General features: G+C 48.6%; 1 protein-coding gene across 2 annotated transcripts in view; it reads left to right on the forward strand.

Annotated features, from left to right (window-relative positions):
• Positions 1-365: 365 nt before the first annotated feature.
• Positions 366-15,792, forward strand: part of CHST1 (carbohydrate sulfotransferase 1) — a 32,190-nt gene continuing 16,763 nt past the window's right edge. Inside the window, exon 1 of one of the 2 annotated variants that reach the window (XM_028727376.2) lies at positions 366-1,443. The gene's annotated coding sequence lies outside the window, so the exon portion shown is untranslated. Of the gene's footprint in view, positions 1,444-4,080; positions 4,435-15,792 lie in introns of those variants that run through there. The other variant, XM_028727397.2, reaches the window with a different exon arrangement.

The following is a 15,792-nucleotide window of genomic DNA, read 5'->3' on the forward strand; positions in this document are numbered from 1 at the left end:
AAAAAGCTCCTGTGATTGGCATGATATTGATGGTGTGTTTGGGTTGTTATGCTGAGATTTTTATAGCTCAATGTTATGTTTCACTGATTTGTTTATAAGGTACCTATCAAGTATAAATAATAATAAAAAAACTTCATTCAATTGAACCAAGCTGGTACTATAAACCTCAGTCCTGACATCCTTGGAGAAGCTTTCATAAGTATTTTAGGGAGCTGAAATGTACGCCTGGCATACTTGGGAGGCATCCCTAACTGAGAGAAGCTCGCGGTCTTCTCCTCAGCGAGCCCCACAGCGCCCCTCAGCGGTCAGCCGCGACTGCTGAAGTTGCGCGCGCTCCGGACAGCGGCCGCTCCAGAGACTCTCCCACCTCACAAACCCCGACATCTTTGAGCGCGGCGTCGGCGCCTTTAAGAGAGCGAGTGAGAAGCTCAGGCTAGCCATCTGGAAGCTGGAAAGTTGTCCGCTGGTTGGACAAAGAGCGCGGCGAGAGCACCAACACCGCCGGCAGCAGCAAGCTCACGCCGGGGTCCGATGCCACCACCGAATCGCCTCAGGCAGAGTCGGTGTGACGCGCGCGGCTGCTCGCGCCGAATTCCCTTCGCTCGAAAGGAAGCGCGCGGCGGAGGAGAGGCCCGGCGGGGGGTCCCCCCGCCCTCCCCCTCGCGCGCCCGCCGCCTCGCCCGCGCTTTCCTCAGTTAGGCAGAGCAGAGCGCGGGCTGCGCTCTGACCCCGGAGATGGGCCGCGGCGGGAGGGGCCGGCAGCTGCTTCTGCTGCAGATTTGGCTCGGCGAGGGGAGCTCCCTGATGCTGATGCTGCCGCCGCCGCCTGCACCGTTTCCTTGCTGCTGGCTGTGCGGTTGGAAGGGAGCTCAACCTCCGCCGGTATAAAAAAACAAAACAAAACCCCTCCTCGCTCTCCAGCGAAGGCGGTCGGCCAATAGGTCCGCACCGGTTTGAGAGAGACCGGTCTGGAGAGCAGCAGCAACTGCCGAAAGGATACTTCGGCGGCTCGGCTGCGGACGAAAGCGCGGGACTTTCACTCCCCCTTCGCCCGCCCTCGCCCACCTCGCAGCCCGCGCCGAAGCGTCTGAGGGAAGGAAGCGGGCGCCGCCGCAGCGAGAAAGAAAAGGCGCGCGGGGAGGGTCGGAGCAGCCCCGCCGCCCGCCCGCCCCAGCTGCGCGTGGGTCTCCTCCTTTGGCGGTCGCGCGTGCGTCGTCGTGCGAGGGGAGGGGGAGGGGGGGCGGTGGGCTGGCGAGAACCAGAGCTCAGCCCCGAGGAGAGACACACCGGAGGATGGTCCTCCCGCCGTGGCCGCGCGCCGCCGCTGCCGAGCGAGCCTGAGCTGCGGACCGAGGGGAGATGCGGCCGGCGACTCTGGCTGGAAGCCCTTGAGATGAGGCGGACGCCCGCCGCCGTGCCCAGAGCGGCTCCTCGTTTCCGAAGGTAGCTGGCTGCAAGGGGAAGGCAGGACGTGGCGGGGGCTCCTGGCAAGTCCCTCTTGCCCGGGGCGGGAGGGGGCACCCAGGACGCCGCTTCTCTGGCCAACGCAAGCGGCAGGAAGGCTTCTCTCTCGCTCCCCCAATTCTCTCTCTGATTAAGCGAGAGGATGCAGCGCGAGCGGGGTGGGCGAGAGACGTGATGCTCTGGGTCGGTTATTCCTGGGCACCGAGGAGGCAAATGGAAATGCACTTTTCCGCTCTGGAGGCAGCCTAATAATGCAGGCTATGCAGGCAGCGCCTTAAAGAGGGAACAGATTTATTTATTCGCCCTTTCTTTTAAAAAAACAAACGTGGCGTAAGCTTTCGTGGACTAGCACCCAACCCGCTCCGTGCCTTACAGCCCACGGAAGCTTATGCCGCCGTCAAATCGCGTTTGTCTTTCTTTACGGTGCGTGTTCGCTCCGCGATTTTAGCCCAGGTTAGTTTCCCCCGCAACTCTTGAAAAACTACCTTATTGTACAAGGCGATCCAGCAAGGGTTGTTAAAGTAAAGGATCGGCTCGCCCGCCCACCCTTTTTTGCAACAACGGCGACCACCTTGCTTTGAATGTAGGTAGAGGCTATTTTGGATCATCTAGCGCAGTGTTTCCCAACCTTTTTTGGGCAAAGGCACACTTGTTTCATGAAAAAAATCTCGAGGCACACCACCATTACATCCCCGTGACGTCAGCGCGCAGCGTCACGCCGGGAGGGACGCACAAAAGTGTAAGTTTCAATTTTTTCCCCTCCCCCTTGCCTTCCTTCTGTGCCAACCGCCAAAAAGCCAAGAAAAAAGCCAAGACTTTAGGGCAGCAGGTCGACACGGAAGAAGCTCCTACCTAAGGACAGGTGCGATGGCCGTGTCCTCTTCTGCCACACTTGGCAGCCCTGCCTCACGGTCGTGACTCCCACCCTGATTTCTCCCCGCAGGTCGAGTGGCACAGGCAGCCCAATGTGTCCAGCCCAGACACAAGCTCCGCTTCCCCACTCTAGATCCTGAATGCGACCAAGTGCTCTGGACTCCCGAGCAGGGTGGGAAAGAGGGCTCGCATCTGGTAGCCTCCGGGCTCCTCGCCTGCTCGAGGGATGGCATTGCAGGCAAGCTATGTTGCGCCTGGTGCGGCCGGCACCCGTGGCACCCCCCACGCTACGCCACTGTTCCAACGTTCAGCTTCACTGGATGCCCACGAGTTATATTGTACGGAGAGAGGGATAAAAACTTTCCTCTCTGTCCACTCTCTCCTTGCCATGCCTAGTTTTGCAGGCTTCTCTCCTGTCGCCTCTTGCTTGCCTTTTCTCTAAACTAAAAAACCCAATGCTGCCGCCTTTCCTCAGGGCACCGGCTCCATCCCCTTGCTTAGATTCCCTCTACCAAAGCTGAAAGCAGCCTGAAGTTCCTCCTGATCGTGAATGGGAAACAGCTGGCGAAGCCGGCGGCCTGCCAGGGAAGGGATCTCTTCCTAACTCCTGCTCCACGGAGCCCGTTCCTTGCAAGCGCTCCCTGTCCCTCGGATGGCGAGCGCCTTTGGAAATGCGGAGCAGGCACTTGCCGGCGAGCAGCCCCCCCCCCCCGCTCCTTCCCAAGCTAATCCTTTTAAAACCGAAAGCCCCTTAACCCGCTGGCGAGAGGCTTAGCCGGGCCTCGCCCGCCCACCGGCTTCCTCTCGGAGGTTTTTGGGGAGCGCGCGGCGAGGCCCCTCGGAGCTCTCCTCCCTCCCAGTCGGCAGAAGCAGCCGCCGCCTGTGGCTGGGCCGAGGGGATGGCGGCGCGTCGGGGTGCAGAGGCTGCCCGTGCCCGGCCAGGCGTCGGTGGCGGCGTCGGCACTGCTGCAACGGCTGCTCCTCCTGTGAGCAGTGAGTGGAGCGCAGCCGCGGTGGTGGCGGGGGGCGCGCGCGCGCTAGGGCGCAAGGCTGGCGGTGGCGGCGGGGAGCCCGGCGGAGGAAGGAACTTGTCCCTTCCCTCTGGACTCGCGCCTCCCCAGATGTTGCGCCCGGTGCGGCCGGCACCCTTGGCACCCCCACGCTACGCCACTGTCCCCATCGCCAGCCCCGCAAACTCGGGGGACAGCGGGAGAGGCACAGCGCGCCCTTGCCGCTGCCCCCCGACTTGGCTGGAAGGCTGGCGGGGGGAGAAGCCTGCTCCTCCCCATCGCCAGCCCTGCAAACTCGGGGGACAGCGGGAGAGGCGCAGCGCGCCCTTGCCGCTGCCCCCCGACTTGGCTGGAAGGCTGGCGGGGGGAGAAGCCTGCTCCTCCCCATCGCCAGCCCTGCAAACTCGGGGGACAGCGGGAGAGGCGCAGCGCGCCATCCCGCTGTCTCCCGACATGGTTTGGAGGCTGGTGGAGGGCTTCCTCCTCCCCCAGCCCCGCAAGCTCCCAGAGCGATGCCAAAGCTGCGCGCAGCTTCGGCATGGCTCTGGGTCCCATTCTGGGGGAGGGGGAAGCTCGGGCTTCCCCCGCCCCAGCCCCACGCCTGGCGGTGGGGGGGGATAATTTTTTCCCCCTTTATTCCCCCCCCCGCCAATTTTTCCCGCGGCACACAAGGCAACGTCTGGCGGCACACTAGTGTGCCGCGGAACACTGGTTGGGAAACACTGATCTAGCGCGAAGAGCAAAGGTGTGTTGTGCTCAGTTTGTGGTGGTGCAGGAGGTCGAGAGGGCTCGTCCACAGGTAAAGGGGATGGAGCGGTGGCGGGAGAAGACTTTCTGTATGTGACTGCAGAGACACGTGGGAATCGCCGGGCTGGCTTAGAACTAGGAGTCTCTCATCCAGGTACAGGCAGCTGGCTCTTTGGAAGAAGAGGCGTCAGGAAACCCCAGCATGATTTCCAGTTTTGTTAAGCTAGTGCCAAGGGATGACTCTGATTCCAAATGCAAGTTTGGGGGACTAGGTTGGCCTTGCTTGTGATATGGGATGCCAGAGCAGCACAGCGCTGGAGAAATGCATGGGATGGGTCAGGTAAGGGCACCTGCAACTTAATGTTTTATTTTGGGATTCCTTCTCCAGCCTGCCAAGGGGTAGCGATTTTCATTCTTATCTGGAACTTGGAGCCTGGGCTGGAGCAGAGGTTTTAGGATATGTTGCTTTTTGCAGGCTTTGTAATGCTTTCTCTTGTTATCGCTTTGTTTTCCGATGTAATTAAGCTGGCAGCTGGAGTCCCCAAACTCAGTGCTTAGACCAGCCTTTCTAATTTCTCTATCTACAGTTCATTGCCTGGTGGGTTAGGATTTCCCTGACTTGTATTTTCAGCATGGCACTAGTAGCTTGCCTTATTTAATTTTGGAGGCAGCAAAACACGCCTTTCATCGGTCCTTTAGTTAGAAATGACCACTGAGGAAAGAATGCAGCGACAAGATGCCACTTCCTTCTTGTCTGATTCTCATTTGGCCTCTTTGGGGCAACGATTTGTGGGGAGGAAATGAAATGTTTAGCTGAAATGGGAGCACTCTTATTTCCTAAAGTGGTCTAGAACAAGGAGATAAATGAGACCAAAATGCCTTTCCAGATGATAAAATAAAAAGCAAAGTTGTTGCTTCTGTTGTGTTGGACTCTTGACATCTTCCCTTAAGAAAGTGGATCTGTTTCAGGGATATTCTGTTTTTCCAGCACTCAAATAGCAACCTATTGTTTGGAAGAGGCCAAGCTTTCTCCAGCTGGTGGGGCCATTCTAATTGATTATGAGGACTGAATGGAATCTGATTGTGTGAAAGTCGTGAGCACTCACTGTATAAAACATGTGAAATCATGTTCCCTCATGTTAAACAACAACAACATAGGTCTCATCCTGAACAGGCTTAAGAAAAGTATAGGAACACTCAGCAAGCCTTCAGACTTTGTCCTGAGAACAGTTCCACCTCGCATACAGATTTCTTCTTTGCAAGCTGAATATTTCCTCTGGAGCCCCCACCATCCAATCTATGCTTCTTTTACTAAAGCAGCCCTCCCTGCAGCAAGGCTTTCCCCACATCCATTATGTGTGGATTGGACATCTCACTCACACCTTTGAATTTAGGTGTGCAGAATCATTCCGCAAAGACTAAAGTATGAAACAGGTTTATTGAGACACCTGTATTACATTTTAGCCTTCACAGAATAGTTTTAAGGAAATATTGTTGAAATAAGAATTTGGAGGATGGGGGAGAACCAGGGTTGACAAACCCTCCAGATGTTTGCACTACAATTCCCATCCTGTCCAGCCAGTCCAAAACATCTGGAAGTTGCAAGGTTGGTGAGGTCAGGACTAGTTCATAATCCAGAACATAACAGTGTCAAGTCAGTATTGTCCATTCTTTCTGTTTCTGCAACTCTGTAGTATGGGCACCAAAATTCCAGAGTTCTTATTTCCCTCAAAGCTTTGATTCATCAATTTAAATACCAAGATATCTGGGTGTGTGAGAGAGAAGGGGAACAAGGAAGGAGCTTTTGTCAACATCCCAGTCTAGGCTATTTATTGGCACAGAGTTCCTCAACTTTTGGATCCCAGATGTTGTTGGTTGAGAACTGTGATCCTCAGCCAGCTTAGCTGATGATCAGGGTTGATGGGAGTTGTAATCCAACAACGTTTGGCAACCCAAGCCTGGTTTACAGTGTTTATAGGCTGCCCTGTGTGTCCAGCATGGCTCACAAGAAGAAATAAAACCATTTGAAATTAAAAAATAATAGAAGTATAAACACAGCATAAAAATAGTCACATATATAAATCTAAAACAGATAAAGAGGCTGGTGCTGGAGTGACTCAAAGGTAAGTGCTATGTGGGAGGGCATTTCAAAGCCAGGAAGCCTTCCCTGGAAAGGTAGATTTCCTTATAGTCACTCACCATACCTTACTGGATGGAGACACTTGAAGAAGGTCCTCTGAAGTTCTCAAGGGTTGCGTAGGTATGTGTGAAGAGCAGTAGTTCTTCGGGTACCCTGATCCCAAGTCCCGATGGGTCTTAAAGGTCGAAAGCAACATCTTGAATTGGGTACAGAAATGGACTGTGAGCTAGTTAAGATAGTGAAGCACTAGTCAGATGTGCTTCCATTGCAAAGTTTCGGTCAAGCAGTTTTGTAGTCATGCACTGAATTTTCAAAAGTAGACTTTTCTACAATGCCCTGCAGTAGTCCAACTATGAATGGAACCTTTTTTAGCAGTCCCAGGCAGAAATGCTGAATTTTGCAATTGAAACTCAGGCTGTTGAAGCAACCAGTTGTTTTCTGCACTTGAAGAAATGTTCTTGTCGAAAGCAGGCTGTTTATGGCTATTTAAAATAACTGTGGCACCTTTTAAAGCAGGATTTACCAGGTAAGCTTCAAAGAATGCATCCACACTAGTGGTAAAGGGGAGTGTGGCACTGAGAAGGAAATCAGGGGGTACTGTGCAAAGCAGACTGAGGATGAGGAAGAGAGGATTAAGACAGGCTGATGGTTTTGATAGTAAAGTATTTGCATTCTTTAGGATTGGAGTTAGGTATGAATGAAAATTAGGCTTATTCCCCATAGAGGGCAAACACGGACCTTAAGAACAAGGTTTAATAGTTGCACTTTAATTTTAGATGTATGGTCTACCCAGTCCAAAGGACTGGGAGTGGGTTTCTACCAGTATTGCACAGTAGAAATAGAGCCTCTTATGCCAAAAGTTCAGTCTAATGTCCATGCAAGGCATTACAAGGGGTAACATAAAGTTCTCAGCCATGTTCACCCTTACAATGAAAAGTAGGGACTGCATCCATTTGCAGCATGTAATAAGAGGGAGGACCCATAGCTCAGTGGTGGAGCATCTGCTTTGCATTCAGCAGGTCTCAGGTTCAATCTCTGGCTTCCCCACTTGGGGCTGAGAGCCAACCCTGCCTGGAGAGCTGCTGCCAGTCAGTGTAGACAATACTGTGCAAAACAGACCAATGGTGTGACTTGTAATACAGCACCTTCCTATGTTGCTATGTGATGCTTTTTCCACCTACTGATTCCCTCCTTAAGTATTTCCCTGGCTAAGGTCGCTTCTAGTTTTGGAAGCCAGCTGGTGTGTATATGTGTGCAGAATGGCCAGGGAGCAATTTCAGGGAAGAGCTGAGTGCAGGAGGAGTTTAGGGAGGTGGTTCCCACTTTCTGATTCTCCCCAGCAAGTCTGCCCCTGAATTCTGCAATATGTTGGAAAACATGGGTCTTGGGTATGTTTCCCAAGAATGCCTATTTTGGTTCCTTAAATAAAACTTCTCTGCTGTTACTTTTTCCTTTATGATATTTTGAAAAATGCTTATTGGGAAATGCCAGAGATTTAATTCAGGGACACCTCTTTATCGGGTGAACAATAGTATGATGTGGCTCTGAGGCACATCTGGCAAAAAGGCTGCAAAGTATCTCTGCTGTTCTTCACACTTCTCAAATCTGCATTGCCATCATATCCTACACGCAATCCAAAGATGTGCACCTGTGGCCATTTTCTCTCTGCTTCTCTGTGTTTGCTTTTAGAATAGGAGGTCAAGGATGGTCGTGGCCTTAAAATGAAGCCACCTACCCATTTGGCTCCAAACCAAGAAATTTATTTACTTTCCCTAATCCCAGCTGTTCCGAATTCACTTGTTCGCTCAGTACACCTTGTACGAAGGGACAAATGTACCATCAAATATATTCCTACTAATTCCCTTACCTGGCGCTGTAGTCTAAACCACTGAACCTCTTGGGCTTGCCGATCAGAAGGTTGGCGGTTCGAATTCCCGCGACGGGGTGAGCTCCTGTTGCTCGGTCCCAGCTCCTGCCAACCTAGCAATTCAAAAGCACACCAAAAAGTGCAAGTAGATAAATAGGTGGGAAGGTAAAGAGTGATTCCGTGAGCTGCTCTGGTTTTAGTGTTCCATTGCGCCAGAAGCGGCTTAGTTATGCTGGCCACATGACCTGGAAAAGCTGTCTGTAGGCAAACGCCGGCTCCCTCGGCCTGTAAAGGGAGATGAGCAGTGCAACCCCAGAGTCATCTGCGATTGGACTTAACTGTCAGGGGTCCTTTACCTTTACCTTTTATCTGGCATATCTTTCCCTATCTCCTCCCTACCGCCGCAGGCCGATTCCTCTTTCCTGAATTCCTCCTAAGGGATTTTTGTCATCCTTTAAATAATTCCTTCCACTATTAACCCAGTACCTCTTTTACTTGGGTTGAGAAACTTGTGCTAACTAAAATAAAAACTAATAAAAACTAATCCTTTGTCTAATTTTAAGGAAGAGGAACATGATATTTAATTGCATGTACATTATGTTCTCAAAAATCATTAGTCTGTTATTGTTGTTGTTATTATTATGGCTACAGAACCATAATTCGCACAGTGAAACGAGGTGATACATACACCTTGGTAGCAAAGTTTCCCACAAGCAAGATAGAAACACAATTTCTTCAAGGACAGAGGTTGGGCATAATAAAGGGATTGAAGGAATGCACGGTAAAAACACAAAGGAAATGTTTTTAACAGTGGGCCAGAGTGAGCACAGGTGACCTTCAAACTTTAAGTTTTATTCAGCAGAGTTGATCTGTACACTGCTTACTTCAGGAATGTGAGGGTTTAAGCTGCCTCTGGCGGGATTTGAACCTTTTAGTGCAGAATTGACTTGTGCTGGGCATTGGGGTGGGGTGGGGAAGAACATGAACAATTCCTGTCAGGGTTGGAGTCAAGCTTTTAAATTTTGTCGGAGTTCTACCTATGTATAATGTCATGCTTTCCCACCACACACCCCTCCCTCTTGCCTTCAACTAGTATATAAAAGCCATTCTTCTCAGGGCAGTATATCTCAAGGGGCAACCTTGATCTTAGTGAAAAAGCTCCTAATTCCATGAAACTGTTTACTCTGTTTGAAAAACCGTACTTACTTCTTGAGATGAATTTAGCTAGGGGAATTTGGTTGACTGATGTGCACACAGATTTTGCCACGTAGCATGATGTGGCGCGCAGAGATGAGTGTTTTGGGCTGTTTAAACACAAGATTTCTTAGTTCGACCCCCCAATTTTTATTTATTTGTTTATTTATTGGTCTGGCAACAGCACTTTCAGCCAACAGTCCCAGCAAGCACTGTCCTGCCCCTATGGTTTCTCAGATATGCAAAGAATAAAAATGTGTTTGGAATCTAACTCTTGCCATCAAGCTTTGCTATCTACCCTGCCTGCAAGGCAGCAACATTTCATTTCAGGAAACAAAGTTATCATTCAGCCAGACAGTTAATGTAGGCAGCAAAGCCACAGTTTGCTCACTTCTGGCAGGATTGTGTGTGTGTGTGTGTGTGTGTGTGTGCGCGTGCACACCAACAACTTCATGTCTATCCTAGCTGCCTGGTTAGACAGAGAGAACTGCCAGGAGGCTCTTCTGATTTCCAGGATGCCTCTGTTCCAGTGATAACTAATGTGAAACTGGGGCTTTGCTGCTACGTACATGGGAATCAAGTAGTTTGACCCTGAAAATCTAGCCTCTTGAGCCTCGACATGTGGGAGAGGGATACGGCAACTGAGTGATGAGAGGAAGGCACAATGTGTATCTTTTGGAGGCAATTTTCATTACCAATTCTTATGGAAATGCAGAGAAGAACAGTCCTAACTATACCTTCATATGGAAGACATAGGACTGGATTCAGCTAAACAGTTACACTAGAGGGGGCCAGTGCCACATGTCCCGCTAGCTCAATGGGACTCCCCCTCCATTGGCTCTAGAGGTTGGGAGAAACTCAGAACAGCACATGGAAGGAGGAGAGGTGAGATTGTTATGTCTGGCAAGCTGAAATGCTGATGGAACTGTTGTGATAGTAAGATGTTGAATTCCACCCATAGGTTCTGCACTTACCCATGTTACAGTTCTGTCCCCAAAAGGCAAAAGAGGATTTGGCTGAACTGTTATTGATAATAGTGTGACACAAAAAGGTCTGGTCCCCTCTCCTGACCCTGTGCAGATGTCAACACAGTGATCTCATCCAGTGTTAGAAACTGAGATCTGAAAGCTAGGAGCTAAATAGCACCTTAAACCTAGGTTATGGGCGCAACAACGGAATGTCCAGGCACACTTTTTTAATAACAAGAATACAAAACTGAAAATGAATGAACTGCAGCTAGAAATATTATGTTCATTTTTCACATGGTCTAGTCTTTCCTCTGCCCACCCCCCTAATATTCTTAAGAGGGTCTCTTATCCAGTCTTAAGAGAGTAGCTGGAAGTGGGGAGGCAGAAGAAGGTCCTCCTTTCCTTCCATTCTGCAGTTTTAATCTGAAATCTTAGGTGCAGTACTGTGCCCAGAGCTCAGAAACTGCTCGCACTAATGAAATTCCCTGTCGCAAAATGTGCCTAGGACAATGGGAGTTTTAGACACTGATCTCATCTGGTTCATTTCCCCCCATTTAACAGTTTTCCATCTGCAAAGATGCAGCTTATAGCTGACCCGTGGTATAACGAGGATTGCATGTATGGGTTGCACATGGCTAATGAGTGGGACAGAGAAACTAATCAGTTTTCACCCCCTTGCCTCTGCTGCTGCTCTACTCAGGACCTGACAGCAGCTTCTGGAATAGATTCAGAGTTGTTGAAAAGTGAGCCTTCGTTGAAATAAAGCACTGAAGTTAGTTCCTCTAGTCTGCCTAGGGCAATGGCCTATCAAGATAGCAAGGGGACATGTACAGAAGAGGCTCATACTATTCTAGATTCCTTTGTGTCTCGGCAGAGTGAGAATACTATTGCTTTAAAAATATGCTAACAAGGCTGGGAACGTTTTCTTCATAAACAGTTTCCTAGGCAAATGGATTAATATTCCACTTCATGATCACAATCCACGTTTAAATCTATTCAAATTATTTGGCTTTTGTGGTTCTGTTCTTTCTCTTGCAGATGTGTGTGTGCACACAAGCATTTGTGGCAGTGTGGAAATTGGTCCTACATGTCAGGTGGGAAAGGCTGTATTGATTGGCCCTTCTCTCATGGTTCTGGCACTTTCATGCTTACCACAGATGTGTGGATGCGGCTTGTGTTGCATGTGCTGTTGTACTGTGCCCCATGTTTCCTGGGGAGACCCTTATCTCAGATTAAAGCCTGCCAGTTCCTCAGCTTTGTAGGCAACCAAAGTTAAGAGGCAAAGGCGTGGTCCAGCAGTACAGCGGATAAAATACTGGATGTCAAAGGCCCTGAGTTAGGATTTAAGTCTTGCTTCATCACTGGGATTATTGGGGTAGCCTCATAAGTCTTTTATCTTTCAGATCCAGTTCCCCATTGGCTAAATGGCCATGAAACTGACTTGTCTCTCACAGATTGTTGAGAAGCTGAATGAGATAGTAAAGGAAATGTGGCTACCTGCCCTACACCACCAAGCTTGAGTGGCCAATAAAGTTATAATAACAATGCTCAACCCTGTAAAAAAAAAAAAAAAAAAGCAATGGGCTTCACAGCAGAAGTTGCTGGAGTTAATAAATTATTCCTCCCTTGTTGAAAGGTGCTTGGTGTGCTTCTGGAATAAGACTTTGTGCAGACTAGAAGTAAATTTAAGTTTATCCTTTTTTTTAAAAAAAAAAACCCTTTTACCAAAGCTCTGGATTAAATGCACAACTGGAAGGAATTTGGAAATACACTGTATTTTTATTTGCCTGAAAGGCATGTACTGTAGCGAGAAATGTTCCTGTAATTAGACATTTGGTATAAACAGGAGTGTTACTTACTGAAGGGGAGGTTGTGGTGAGTTGTGTACTGTATGTGCTTCAGATGCAGACTTAAGCCTTGGATGTGGTGAGGCGTACATTCAGGTGATGTGTACATTCAAGTGTATAAAAGTGACTGGAGGCTTGGCTGAATGTGCCTTGCCTGTTAGAAACCTGGTGTGTACCTTCTGGTAAACACGCTGCAGTTATGACTCCCAAATGCTGCAGTAGCTCTTGACCTGTCAGGCGGAGGAATTTGAATCATGACTCTGGAGTGGGCTTGAGCCATGTGTACCTCTCTCTGTACATAACATTTGTGTGGGGCATGTGTGTCAGCTTGTCAGGAGCTTTTCTGCTCTCTTTCCTTCAGCATCCGAAGTCTCCCAGAGCTTCTGCTATTGACAATCATGTTTAGAGCGAGGCCCAAAGTCCTGAGTCACTGTATTGTTTCCATGGAAACAGACTTGTTCATTATAATCTGTTTTAGGGGTAGTGGAAAATACAGTACAGATGCTGCTAGGAGTTGGGCTGCTGCCAGAATCATACTGGCCAAAGAGATGTAGGATTTCATCAAGTTGGGTAAGGGGGGCTCGTACTTTATCCACAACAGCAACTGCAGCAGGTTGCGTTTTGTGAAACCCTGCCTCGTGGTTCAGAGACTGACATGGCTGTGCGTGCAGGTGAGAGAGAGATAGACAAGCTGCACAGTTGGCAGATACGCATCCTAATCGTGCCATATCTGTACCTCACTTGTTGCTATGAAATCCTCCCGTTCTCTTTCTCAGGATTGCTGTCAGCTAGGCAAGGATTCAAAGAAGGTACTAATGTGTACGGTTGTATCTATGATGCTGGAAAGGGGAGGGGAGTAGTGAAACTAAGTGCCCAGCCAACATCAGGTGCTTCAGCGTCTGTTGGGAATAGTGTGTGTGTTGAGGGAAGAGAAGGGATTCCCAAGGGAGGGTTTCTACGCTCACTATGAAAAATAAAATCTGAAACAAGGAAGAAGTGAGCACGAAGCTTCAGTGAAAAATCATGTGCTAATCATTATACCTGTTTGTATTTTTTCTATCTGCCCCCAAGCCAGTGTTCACCATGCCTGGTGGGTTGAAATGCTTTTCCTCAGCAAGGCAAGCAACCAGTGTTGGAGTAAAGGGTGGGGGGGAACCATATAAATCTGCTCAGAGAGCAAGCTTTAAGGCCAAAAAATTAACGAGAAATATGAGCTAATGAGAAGTGTGACATTAGTGAGAGACAAAGTAGTCATCATTGCTGGAGCTTGAGGGGGATGTGGAAGGAGGGGTTGGCACACAAATTAACAGAAGCAAACAAACCTGTCAGCGATATGGTGTTTTCACATGTCTTGGGTTTTGAAATTTTTGTGCCCCTGTAAGCGCCATGACATTAAGTGAAGATTTGATGTAAGGGCAGTGTCTGATTCATAGGGCAAGAGCACTCCACCTACCCAGAGCTGAGTCACCCACACCAATCAATGAGTCGGCTTGTGGTGTTTTTCCTTCCCATTCTGCTCAGTTTGAGACGGACAGAGCACAACTCTCTGAAGGTGGCAGTGATGGAGCTGTTTTGCTCTTGCACTTTGTAAGCTAGTCGTGGCTATATGGGAAGCATGGATTTGGATACTGCACATGCCTTTATTTTGTTGCCCATACCTACTCTGGGCAGGTGTGGCTTATAGTGCGCATACATGGCATGTAGCAATCTACACATGGACTTTATTATTATGCTTCCCTCCAAGCAAGAAAGCAAAGTGGAGATGAAGAAGGTAACAACATGGTGTACGATTTCTCCATGGTCAGGGAAAACTTGGGTGCACTGGATTAATTACTCAATCTACTGGATTCTATCATTTCAGGCACCAGCTTTCAAAGATGGGAAAGATGTGTTCTGAAAAGCTAAAGTGATGCATGCTTCACACATTATTGGAAGTCTTGCATTTCTTGGTCTAACTTTAGCTGTGCTGTGGAAGTGAGGTGTTGCTTTGGCATGGTTAAAATTTGGCCAGATTATGTTGGTGCACAGTATAGCCGGTAACTGGCTATATGGAGAAATGCCTACGGAGTCTGGTGGCAATCACACCAACTTGATAACATGTGCAGCAAGCCCAGGAGAAATAGGTAGAGCAATTTTAAATGTACGTTGATAAGTCTAAGAATAATTAGGTAGAAAGTAAGGAGGGATGGATATATTTCTCTAGGCTGCTCTGACAACCATCTCTCCCAGGAAATAGCTGAGACACCCTCCCCCCTACCATTAGCAGAGTTTGTGAAGTCCATTGGTAGGCTCTAGTGTCTGAGGCTAAAGTAACAGTGCTGTTGGCACAGAGAGGCAAAAGGACTTGGCACAGCCCATCCCTGAGTGAAACAACATACTTAAACACTTTCTTTAAACATTCAGTGCAGGAATCTGGCAGTTGAGGGCTCTCCAAGCTTCCTTTGTGTCTGTAACTGAAAAACATGCAATTGTGAGGGCATAGGACATATTTATCCCTATGAAAAAGTGCAAGTGAACATTTCATTTGGCTGCAGCTGATTATTGCTCCTTGGCTGGGCTTCAGATGTACATTTGATTCTGTTTAATGTGATATTTCTGTTAGGTGGATCCACAGCTAGTTGAGCAGCCATACACAGCGAGTGCTTATTAATGGCTCTGTATCAACCCGGAGGGGGCTCTCAAGTGGAGTACCACAAGACTCTGTCTAAAGCTCTGTGTTGTTCAGTCATTTTATAAATGACTTGGATGAGGCTATAGAAAGGGTGTCCATCAAATCTGCAGAAGACACAAAGCTGGGGGGATAGAAAATACCATAGAAGAATCAACACCAGGATTCAAAATGATCTTGACAGGCTGGAACACTGGCCTGAAACCAAGAAGATGACACACAACAGAGATAAATGTAAAGTCCAGCATTTAGGTACAAAAATAATCCAAGGTACAGGATTGAAGAGATCTGACCCTGCAGCAGTGCATGTGAAAAATACTTAAATAACTTAGTCAATCACAAGCTGATCATGAGCATTGTGATTGACTGATCATGTGATGCAGCTGCAAAAAATGTTAATGCAATGTTCAATAAAAGAAACAGTGTGTCTAGTTTATAAGAAGTAATAGTTTTACTGTAGGTTGTATAAGACTGTCTCTGGAGTACTGTGCCCAGTTCTGGGTACCATATTTTAAGAAGGGCATCAACACACAAGTGTGCCCAGAAGAGGTGAACAAGATGGAAGCCCAAGCCCTACTAGGAATGGGTGAAAGCACTGGGCATGTTTAGCCTGGAGAAGTGAAGTATAGTGGGAGAATAATAGCAGCTTTCAAATGTCTAGTCTTATGCAGAAGGTGGAGCAGGCATGTTCCTGGTTGCTTCAGAAAGCAGGACTAGTACTAATGGGTTGAAATTGCAGAGAATCAAATTTAGGTATGAGAATAATTTCAAGTATCAAGCATTAGAAGAAACTACCAAAAGGCAAGAGCTATTTGCCAGTGGAACACACTGATATGGTAGGTGGTAGGGAAACCAATGTCCACACCATGGAAGGACTTGTGGATCCAGAATTGGCCTCCACAGTCACTTACAGACTCACTGTTCATGTACCATGTTTATGGAAGACACTCAACTACGAGTGATTGCCGAAGAAGAAGGAGGGCATCCTTCTCTGGAGGTATTTAAGCAGAGGCT

Source organism: Podarcis muralis, chromosome 1, assembly GCF_964188315.1.
Source record: "Podarcis muralis chromosome 1, rPodMur119.hap1.1, whole genome shotgun sequence".
Lineage (NCBI taxonomy): Eukaryota > Metazoa > Chordata > Lepidosauria > Squamata > Lacertidae > Podarcis > Podarcis muralis.